Raw genomic sequence first — 11,552 nt, 5'->3', positions numbered from 1 at the left:
GAACCTGAGGCGAACCAGGAGAACGGACGCCATTCTAGTGCTAAGTCGCGAACAACATTGACACAAGTGGCGCAAGCATCCCGCTCTCCTCGTCCTGAAAGCTAATAACCATTACCATACAGTAATGTGTCTCTGTTTTGGCCCCAAAAGTAAATGTCTCATTTGTGGACCATTTTACCGACAGATTCTCCGTTTTTTTTTGCCGTGTTCAGTTACTGCTGCTGCTGGCGGCTGTTTTTCCTCGGCGGTTCATTTCCATTTTTTCGAATCCCCATTAATTGTGACCACTCCCGGGCAGTCTCCCGGAGGCTGCTTATGATGCGCCCGTTAAATGGCTCCATTCGACGATCAGTCGGATCGTCGGATAGTCGGATATCATAAATCGGTCAATAACGGCCGCACGCTGGGCCGCGCAATAGGGCACGCGTTAGAGAGTGAAGTAAAAATCGAAACACCCAGAAAGAAAACCGGTAATTGGCCGATGTTTCGCCTATTGTCCTCCCTTGTTCTTGACCCCATTGTTGGGGCAGTTTTTGGGGACAAGTGTCGCTTCAGCGAATTCGAAGCCCGGACCGAAGAGCCGAAGATACTCTTATTTTTGCCGTTACTGTCCCTAATGGGAGTTTATGCTGATGACTGTTTACGTGGAACACACGTGGTGCCGAAACTTACGAGGGTCCATAAATCCTAGCGCGGCGTCTCGGGAATTGTTGGGAATTTAACGGGGTTTTTATGATGTTACGTCGTATGTTTCTAATTTTATTAACCGGAGCCAATCCGTATCGGAGCGAGTTTCAAATACCGCACGCTTTATTCTACCTATACCAAAATCAACCTGTCCTGTGTGTAACGCCGTGGCCCTCGACGTCGTTATGCTCCTAACGAACGTTACATAAACGGGCCGCGCATTCGAGTTCTCTTCAAAGAGAAGCACTCCAACAACAGCGGCCACAAAATTTGTCTCACTCCGTAATGACGATGTGGCAACAGAATGTCTTTGGTGGATTTTTACTGAATGCTGCCGGATTATGCGGTTCATTGAAGCGCCACCGCCGCCGCCGGTTATGATGGCCGTGGGCCATCGTCGTCCCGCTCCATTACGCCGGCGAGCCGTGCGGCTCCGATGCAGTTTCGGGCGCGCGATTTTGTGCATTAAATTGTGGCTGCCTTCTCGTGGTTTCTGCAAACGGGTCACGGGTTTTGTGTCACGCTTCACGTTAACGCTGTTCATGCGGCCCGGCGCGGCACTTGGCTTGCCGGCTTCGGGGTGCAGATAATTTATTAATGGGTTGTTAAAGTGTTAGTAGAAATAGCCCCCTGCAACGCGGAGAATGCTCAGCATTATGATGATGCTGCTGCTGCTGCTGGTGATGATGATGCAACACAATTGAGCATTTTGAAAGCCCCACGTGAAACGATAACATGTGCTCGAAGGAGTTGTTCCTCTCAAAAGGCCCCATCCAAAGTATGCTGCAATGTTTCCGGGACAGAACGGCAAGCAAAAGCACCCACATTCGGGCACACTTTGCGCATTCACCGGCGACATGTTAAGCTTTTGATGCTGCTGTTAGAGAAGTGCTTTTACTTGCGCCATACTTTGTTATCTACTTCCGTGTGCTTATGAGAGAAGGAAGAGTTTTCCACACGATGAACAGGATTCGGGAAGCGTTGGGCTTCCTTCGGGAGCACAATTTGCACATCATGACGCACGGCGAAAAACATTATGTGCCGAGCGTAAAGGAATTCGCTTTAAAGTTTTACTGAGACCATTGCCGTACCGGTGATTCATCATTCTTATGGTGTTTTAAATATCTTCCGCTCCCCCCATCGAAAGCTCGTTTAGCGTGGAAGTCGGCCCTGCGAGTCCCGCAGGCAAATCGTTAGGCAAACGAAGTTCTCTTCCGTTTATTTTTTAGGATGGTAGAAAAACAACAACGGGCGAACGTGATTCTCACTCTGGCAGATTCTTGATGTTAACCTAACGGAAACCAGCCAAATTGGCATGGAATCCCAGCAGAAACCCACATCGGCCCACAGGTGCAGCAGCATCGCCTGGTTATCGATCTGTAAAGCCCCGATTTCGGATCATCGCCGTGACCTACATAACCCGCTGCCGACGTATCTGTTGTTGTTGTGGTTTGGCCCAACTCTGGCCCATCGTGAAGTTGTGCAGAGGAGGAGAATTTCATTAAAAGCACATTAGATACGAACTCCGGTGGGTCGACCTACCGATGGAACAACGAACGTATTGTAAGGTTAAACTTTCCTCGTGGGACCAGCCCATCTCCAGCCCGCAAGTTCAGGCGCACGTTTCAGGGTCACGCTTCGCCACGGGAGTGCAGAAGTCGGTCAGGTGATAGATCTCGGATTTCGGACCTCGAGGGGGGGCACGGAACGAAAAAGGGAACCCAGTGCGGCCCTAACGATGGCAGCGAGTGTTGTGTTGGGTAAATGTTTACAATTTACTTTAATGCACCTTTTATGATCTGCTGCTGCTCCCCGGCACGGATGATGGTGGTGGGCCGCTTCCTACTCGCGATGGGCGGATCGAGATCGGTGGCCTGGCAACCTACCAGAAGCCGAAAGCTGCTGGGGCTTTGTTTGCTTACCCAGGCGGTGATGAAACAGGCGCGGGAAACTAATTTGTTCGTTGCCCTAGGAGTCGACGGAATTTCCAAATTTACCCATCCCCGGGTTTCCTCCGGGTTTTTGTCGGTTCAAGGTTGTGACGTTGTCTGCCACGGGAGCATTTTCAATACAACTTTTTGGAGCACTTTTACAAATTGTACATTTGAAATATTAACGACTGGTCTTCGGAAGCTACAGCCTATTGTTTTGATTAAAGTAGAGCATCAGAACGGAGAAGTCTGGAAACATTGTCAAATAAGCTTTGAGCAGAAATATCTAATATTTGCTTATTGTATTTATTTGAAATTTCATCTATTTTGGCACGGTGACCGGCATCGGGGCAGTCTACCCCGATTTCCGAGCTGTTTCTGGCCACCCGATTGTAACAGGGTGGCATTAAATAAGTGGTGCGTAGCGCTCGAATTACTACTCCAGGGGACAATGAATTAACCTTGTTGCTTTTATTTCCACAAACCAACTATGGGCGAAACGAAATTGGCTGGGTAAATAATGCAACTATTGTTTTTATATGTGCATTAACAATCCCTTTCTCTCGTCAAACACTTGAACTAACTACAAAAGTTCAACTTGTAGATATACCGAGTCCAGGCGGGTTGCAATGTCGACCGTGAAACGTAGCAACCTTTGCTAACACAATGTTAATGCTCTGGTTGTCGTTGTACCATTATCTGAATTAAGTTCTCGAATATTTCAATCCTGAAAAGACCACTCTCTAGAATGACGTGGGTTAACTGAGAACGGTCCATCGTTACGAAAAAAGGAGCTGTTCGTGGGGCCAGCTCCATGTTGCTAGGGTTGAGGTTGGTAGTTATTAATTTAATTAAAACAGAATCCTTTCTGGTGGCTCTGCCAAACACCTCAACCTGCGTAGGTTTGATGAAGGGCTCTTCGGCAGCGTTACCGTTTTTTATATTTATTTTCTTTTCCAACTATGGCAACTCGGTGGCCGGCAGTCGCCAACTCAAACGCGTGGTAGTTGTGAAATTAATTTCTCCAAGCGGGGCGACGCTCTTCGGTGGCACTCGCTGTGGCCTAGTTTGATGTGGAAAAAATCTCCATATGCTCCGTCTGGAGACCGAGCCCGAGAAAGCTCGGTTCCATCGCTTCCGCCAAACACCACAAAAAGTTGCTGACATTAAAACACTGCCAAGCGACACGGAAGAAGAAGCGGATTATGATGTTCGTGTCCCGAATGACGTTCAAACATGCGAACACCGCCGATAAAGTGCCGGAAAGCTAAAAACGGATTAGAAGCCGCACGTTTTGGTCACCCGGCTGGGTGGGAGACTTTCCGACGCGGGATTTTCCTCTCAAGGCGTTGTCTGGATAGTCGGGAGTCGCCCGACTGCTTCCTTGCGTGGGACACTCTAATCCTTGTCAGGCCCCGACATTGACGTACAGCCGACAGCGCCCACCCGTCGTGGGACGGGCTGTCATGTGGGGGCGCTCCCTGTAACTGATCGGCGGCATGCTAAACACACGCGGGGATCCTAAGGTTGCGTAGGATTTGTTGCATCAAAAAGCGGCTGCCACCGAGTTGGCGGTTCATTCAGATTCAAGGTTGACTTTTGCAGGTCCTAAGCGAGAGAGAGAGAGCGAGTGAGAGGGGTGATGAGTTTCCCGACTCCGAGAAAGTCGACTCTCGTAAGGACCCGACTCCGACTTCTTCTCGCATTTGGACGTTGCATCAAGAGAGTCCTCCATCGAAAGCGTGGAGCCAGAGGGAGCTGGCTGGCGTCTGTCGTGACTGTGTTTGTCTTTTTTTAGTGTCCATTCCCGACAGGAAAGCGTTCGCCACATCGTCCCGGTAGTGCGCATGTGCCGACTCCCCAATTCCGTCCGTCCGCTGGTCGTATGTTTGATTGAGGAAAATATGCGCCACGGTCCACACGGTGGGAAGCAGCGACCCGAGGTAACCCACAGGCACAGGACTTTGTTCATTTTTATGTAACGTCTACACAAACGGGGAACGGTCGTCGGCTCGGCCCATTCAGTCGGTTCGCGATGGGCAGCCACGATGCACGGCGAGGCTGCTGGTTTTTGTCGCCGTCGCCGTCGCCAGGATCTCGGATCTCGGCGGACCCATTCTGGTGAAGACGGTTCTCGCGGTTCGCGGTGGTCGACCGACGAACGTGTGCGCGTGTGTGTGCAACGTGCCTTTCCTGCGTGTCACCTCCTGCCGGTCACAAGAAGTACGTACATTAGCCCTTCGAAGGCGGAAGTTGTTGGCCCTAGGCGCCCCCAGTCGGTCCGGAAACTGATAAGGAAGCGCTGGCCGCGTCGTACCGTGCGCCGCACAGGTTGGTGGTGCTGGTTACGTAAAAGAGCTGCGGAAGGAGTTCTCCTTCGACATGTGGCCGTCGTCGTGGCCATGTTTCCTTATTTTCCTCTGACGTCCGGCACGGGTGTGGTGTGCAAGGTGACGCAGCGTGTGGCCCTTTAGACCAAAAATCGGATTACCTGCTTCGAACGGAAGGCACGATTTTCAAATACATTTTCGCAGCACATCCCCAGACCGGTGGTGGTATCCAGGTCCAGGTGTTTCCGGTGGGCACTCGATGATGCGGAGGTTCACCTTTCGGTATGACGCACGCTTCTGACGATCGTAGCAGTCCGGTTTACCCAAACAGAGAGGGTCGTGGGTTGGAGTTTTAGCGTCACCAGTAGCTAACCCGCTCGGGGCGTTGAGTGGCCACCTGCTTGACGACGGACGCGACTGTTACGGTTCCGTCGCGTACGATGTTGTAAATATCAACTTTGCGCCGGAAAAGGGAAACGAGTTTTCGACACACGGGAGGGACCACATTTCCCGTTAGGACGGGAACTTTTTGACGGGCGAAGGTGTAGTTCTTCGAGCCGAGCTCCTGGCGGCAGGGTGTTAGTTTTGAAGCAAAGGACGATGGCCGTTGGGGTCGATTTGAGGAGGTAAATGTGTTGAGGTTGAGCTTGAAAATAATGTCGACCGAATGCCCAACAACAGTTTCGTTAACTACCGACCTGTGAACACTAGATCGCTGTTGGTGAGGCAGCGGTTCAAAGATGACTAGGATGTTGTATCTTAGGCAACCATCTCCCTTTCAACGACTGCTGGGCTCAAGTTAAATAGGAAGTGTAATTAAGGCTGCCGAACTTTTAGTAAGTTTGCTGGAAAAAAACGTGACCACGATCAGGCCTAATGCCATGTGTTCTAGTCCAACTTTCGCACGTATAACTCCGATTGATCCATCGATGTCCGTGGCCGCATTCGATCGGTGTTTTCACTTGACTAAGGGAAAGCTGGGTGTGGGTTAGATTTAAAAAGGCAAAGTATTCGGCACACCGATTGTCGTCTCATTAGAGACCACCGTATTGGTTCAAATTTAAAGCCCCAAAGAGAGGGCTGCGCGCGCGCGGAAAATAAATTGACCGAGGCCAGACCAATCTTCCCCCGGCCGACCGGGTTAGCATGTTGACCCAGAAAAACATGGCTACCACCACCACAGGCCAATGCTAATCGTTGATCTCCCAGTGGCAACAGCAACGCCACCGTGGTCCGCTATCAGCCCGAAACAATAACTTCATGATACGGAGAGCCTTCTTAATCTTGCTCGCCAGACTGCTGGGGATTTCTCCGCCCGTTCGCAGGTAGGCAAAGTTTTCCGTTAAAGTTGAAGCCGCCTGGCCGCAATTTGCGTGATGGGGCTCCGTGGATCGCCGGCCGACCGTTCTGCGACCGTTCGCTCCACGTACAGCGCACTTTCAACTGCACCGATTTGGCGGTGTGATGTTATTGTTCCACGAGCAACAACACCTTTGCGCGGCTTCGCTAACGGCGTGGCGCGAGAGCCGCCGTACGACGCAGATCGTAACCTAAAGCATATAATCGCCGGGAAAACTCGACCCGATTGTTTGCGTGCCCCAACCCCACCACCCGGTGCCACCCGTCATCCTGATGGCGTTCGATTGTAAATTGATCGCTGTTGCTCGGCCGGCTCGGTTGTTGGCGTTTGATGGAGTTGTCTGTCGGTCGGCTGCCAATCCGCGGTGGTCAGGTCCGCGCGCCAACAGGTGGTTCTCGATGATTAGTAATTATTAAATGAAAACTAGCACAACACCGCAGCTCGGCCACCAACCACCGGTTTCGAGCCTTCGGATGGAGAAAAAAAACACGCCCCCCAAAGAAGGGCCACGGCTGGGCGATCGAGTTTGGGTTCTGTTTCTTCAATCGAATTGGTAATCGGGACCCGTTGTTTGGCTCTAGGAATCGTTACGAAATACGTCGAGTGGAGCATTCGAAAGAAATTAATTTTTGCTGTTACGGTGTTCCGGTTCATCTTCGCTCCCCGGAACCGCCCGCCGTGTGTCTTATCGTTGATCCGATCTCTGAAACGCCGGTTCGAATGGCCATCCATTCGGGCTTCCCCTAATAACGGACTCTGTTTCCATACGGCACCCAGCGGGGTGGCGAGCTAACTGTACCGAGCTGGAATCGAAACATCATGATAAGCACCCAGCGGATGATCACCACCGCACAGCACCGTCGGGAGAAAAACATTCTCTCCGTATCGTTGGCTGCCTTTTTATCGTCCGTTTGGGCCACAGTCTCGTCCGGTAGCCCAAAAACAACCGGAGTGGCGTCGGGCCCGAGTGGGGCTTTCATGCCGCACCGGGAACAACCCTCCAGCGAGATGATGATTGATGAAGCGATAGAGCTGGAATCGGAATTCGAAGTACGTCGTGGTTCGATAGCCAACCGCCGGGCTAGGAAAGAGGGCTTCTGATTTTTTGGCGCTGGACACCACCAGCAAAGCCAAACCAACATCAAGAAGCCAAACAAATCGTGTCACTCGCCGCATAGATCGCACTGACCTTCGGGTCGCCACTTTTGGGGCCTCTTCTGCCGCTTTTATCTCGTTCCACCGCCGGATCCGGCGTAGTCCACGTGACGCGTCTGGTGGACGATTTTCGGGCACTTAATTGCGCGCCACCCGCACTCGCAATCGAAACAGGTTTTTTTCTGTTTGGGCTGATGATTATGTTTACCGTCGGCGTAACCACTGGGGGGCCATACCGTGGTGTGTCGGGAGCAGCGCGAATCTGGAGTTGGGCAAGGAATCGATTCACTGGCGTGTGTACACTCGATTTACGCTTGGGGTTTAAAGAGCTGAGGCGCAATCGCTAGCTTTTTGCGAAATCACCGCACCGAGAAGTGGTCAGTGGGCCAACGGTTGGTAGGCGGGAGCCATTCGTTTGGGTGGTAAATCAATTGGGAAGAACATCAGTTACGACCCGCTTGCCGGCACCAAGTGGCAGACGTTGAGGGCAGCCAGCGGACCGCCATTTCCATATTTGATACCAATTGATCTTCTCACCTTCGGGGGCGCCCGTAATGGGCGGCTGGCTGACTGGCTGCTCCGAGCATCGAAATCGAATGTGAATTTACGACCGACCGAGTGCAGGATGATTTTGCAATTGAAGTTGGCCACCCCGATGTAGGGGACCGGGCAGAGTGCGCCGTCGTAAAGAAATTGGCACATCGGGGGCACACAGCAGAGAAACGATAAAAATGCCACCGCCTGGCGCTCTGGGTGCTGCAATCTGTGGTTGAATGGCGTTAAATCTGATTAGCAAACTATTGATTTTTAGTAGCGTCATCAAAACGAGCATGACGGTGCCGGCGAGGGTCAAATGTGTAATCGAGAAGGGGCTCCCGGCAGTAACCGTTAATAATGCTCTTATTTAAGGACGAAATATTTCTGCGTCGAGCGGCTGCTGATTCTGCCGAGCTCGAAGAATCGATAGAAATATTATTCAGGAACTGATACGAATGACGAATTAGTTGTTTTAAGGCCCAGCACTGTGCGAACTAACCAATCTCGGTGAGCTTCAAGGCAAACGTTGTTGGTAAAATCTGTTCCAAAGTTGGTAATCTTTTGTCTTTGTGGCCTACCTTGAGTGTGATGGCAATGTTCATGGACTAAACCTATGACCTAGAAACGGACAAGAAAACGACAATTCAATTTATTTTATTCGATCCAGTGTTTTATCTATTAATTTAGTCCATTGTATTTTTAATATTGTAGTAGAAGAAACAGTAACAATCTTAGTACCTTACTGAAATAGGATGCAACACAGTTCTTGGTCCATATCAAAATTATATGCTCATACTGATTACCTAGTTGGCAAATCAGTACAAATTTTTCATTCACAGAAAGAGCTAAGAAAAAAAATCGTATAAATTCACCCAATATGATTCTGTCTTGAGTGGTCTTTAGGAAATCTTTGCTTTGACAGGCTACTGAAAAGGGAAGGATCGAGGATCGTAAAAGCACCATCCGAATTCCTTTTTCGGCGGATTACCACCGGCGCCGTAAGTTCTCAATCCTGTCAGCCCAATTTCATAACCCACCAACGCGGTCCCGCTTCCCATTCGATTCGATTTGCACGTGTCGCCGCAAAAGTTGTGCCGCACACGTGCGCTCGTGATTGGGTGTCGTTTCATTGACCGCCAAAAGCTCGTCCTTATCGCCCGCGGTGCCATACGTTTGTACTTACCGCTTACCGGGTACGCTCACGCTAAGTGCTTCAGTTTGGTTCGAGCCGGTTTTGGCCGGGCTCACGAAATTCGGTGCCTCTCCCCATCGTGCCGCCCTCTTCGTGACTCGCTGCGCGATGTGGACGTGACGCCTCGCTTGAACCTCGGTGGTGGCACCGGTACTTTGGAACTCGAACTCTTGCGGAAATACAATTCGTTTTCACACATGTCCGCACGCACGCACGCACGATCGTTCATTAGCGCGTTCAGTGGTTGTTGTTTCGAAATTGTTCTCGCGAGTTCCGCAATTTCAGTTTTTCGAGCTCTCGGGCCCCCAGTGTCGGGATCGAGCACATTTGTTATGTCTCGCTTAGCCGTTGGTTGGGGCACCCAGCCCGCCGAAAGTGGTAACTTGAGTCGATTTTCCACACACGGCGCCACGGCGCGAGTGTGGCAAGCTGAAGCTGAATACCGGGAAATAAACAAGAGCGCAGACAGGCAGGCGGTACGAGGATCGGTGCCGGGGGCGGAAGTAAAAGGGGCACAGCCGGTCATTCGGCACATTTCCACCGAGGAATGCGACCATGGCCGGTCATGTGGTGCTGCTGGTTCGCTGGCACAGGTTGGAAAAATCGATCACCATCCTGGCTCCCGTCCTTGAAGGTTGGTTTCGCCGTTTACGGCTAATGGCGTCTATTGGGTTGCTGGACATGGGTAAATAAACAGTGCGTGAGTGATCTGGAAACTGAATAGTTTTTGTGACGTAGGCAGCTGCCGTACTTCAAGGAAATGCTGTTGTATTCCTTGATGCCGATCCAAGAACCGGAAGATACAACTCAAACCCGTTCAAACCGAATCAAACCAGACTCTTTGGTGAAAGCAATCTAAACGGAGCCATAAAAGTGGTCACCATCCTCAGCTGAGTCGTTGTAACATTTTTCTGCTATCAAAAACTGCACTTAACACAATTGCGAGTTAATCCTAGCTCAAATAAGAACGTTCCCAGGGCCATTCCACGGGAGTAGGACTTCCTTCCTGATGGACTACTTCTGTCCAATCAGGCTGCGATAGCAGCTTCGTTATCGGAGGTGTGTTATCTGCTACTGCCCAACTCTTGCCGGGCGCGTAAATCCGTACTTCACCGCGTTTTGTGGATCACCTGCGCCACCAAACCTGACGCAGCAGCAACAGCCGGTGCAGTACCGATCGCCTTGCACCGAAGGGGGCCCAGTATAGTGACCGATTGTGGCGCACAGATAAAGCTGTCCTACGGTGGAATGTCACGGGCTCTGGGCGGGTCGGGTCGTGTCGTGACGCACGGATGCGCCGAGTGCCAGGCGACCGATAAGACCAACGGTGGACCTCACCCAAGACCGCCAAAGTTGCCCTTCTCGCCTTGAATTGCTATCTTCACGGCGGCCGCTGTCTGTGTGGACGATTGACGCCAAAAACTGATAAAAGCGCGTGCGCGTGTGTTTGTGACCTTATCACGCACGGTTGACGGTGCCCTGAATCTAGGTGTACCAAAAAAGCGAAAAAACTGGATGAGCCCACGGGGACACATTAGTCTAATTATTGCCCCCATATGGTAACGCTTCTCCCATAGGGGACGGTCCCAATTTACGGTGACGGCCATCGTGAGCTTTGCTGTTGTTAATGAGACTAGAACGACGGGGGCTTTACCGGAAGGAAAATCATCCTCTTCGAGTGCGTTCTACGACTATCAACAGAAAAAGACCAATTCAAGACGCATCAAATCCTTACCTGGCGAGCAAACGGTGACCACAGATAGCGCGCTCCTTTGGGATTCCCAGACGTCAGACGTGTAACGGTCACGGAGGTCCGTAGTAATTGTAATGCTTCGGCTTCCCACTGGTGGATTGCGTGTCTGGAGCCGGCTAACCCCCGGGAAGGCTACCCTGGGGCTGAAGTCAAGGTTCAAAACCTCGTAACCTGTGCAACGCTCGTTGGTCAGCACGCACGTCAACAACGTTGCTCCTCAGTGGCCGTGCTGTCGACATGTGGTGTTGGCTGAAATAAATTGATGTATAAACACTCGGTCCCACGTGCGTGTTGCTACTACTGTGGCCATAAAGCGCGGATCATTCGCGAACAGCGTAGCAACGCCTAAACCTTTGTTGTGGCCACAAGGGCCCGGTCAAGAAGCACATTACTCCCGGTTGGCGCATTACTCCCGTTTTATGTTGGCTCCACTGGCGGCGTCTGACGGTCCAGCGCTGACGTAATGTTCGAGGGGTTGGCCTTCATGCGCATCTGCTAACCCGATTTAGCCCTAGTTTCAGAAGTGGAAGCCGCCAACCAACCTGCACACGACGTTCGTCTTATGTCTGCACATTTGTAGCTCCCAAAGTGGTGCTTGCTGATTTGC

This window comes from Anopheles bellator, chromosome 2 (assembly GCF_943735745.2).
Source record: "Anopheles bellator chromosome 2, idAnoBellAS_SP24_06.2, whole genome shotgun sequence".
Classification (NCBI taxonomy): domain Eukaryota; kingdom Metazoa; phylum Arthropoda; class Insecta; order Diptera; family Culicidae; genus Anopheles; species Anopheles bellator.
This window is presented reverse-complemented; position numbering follows the sequence as displayed.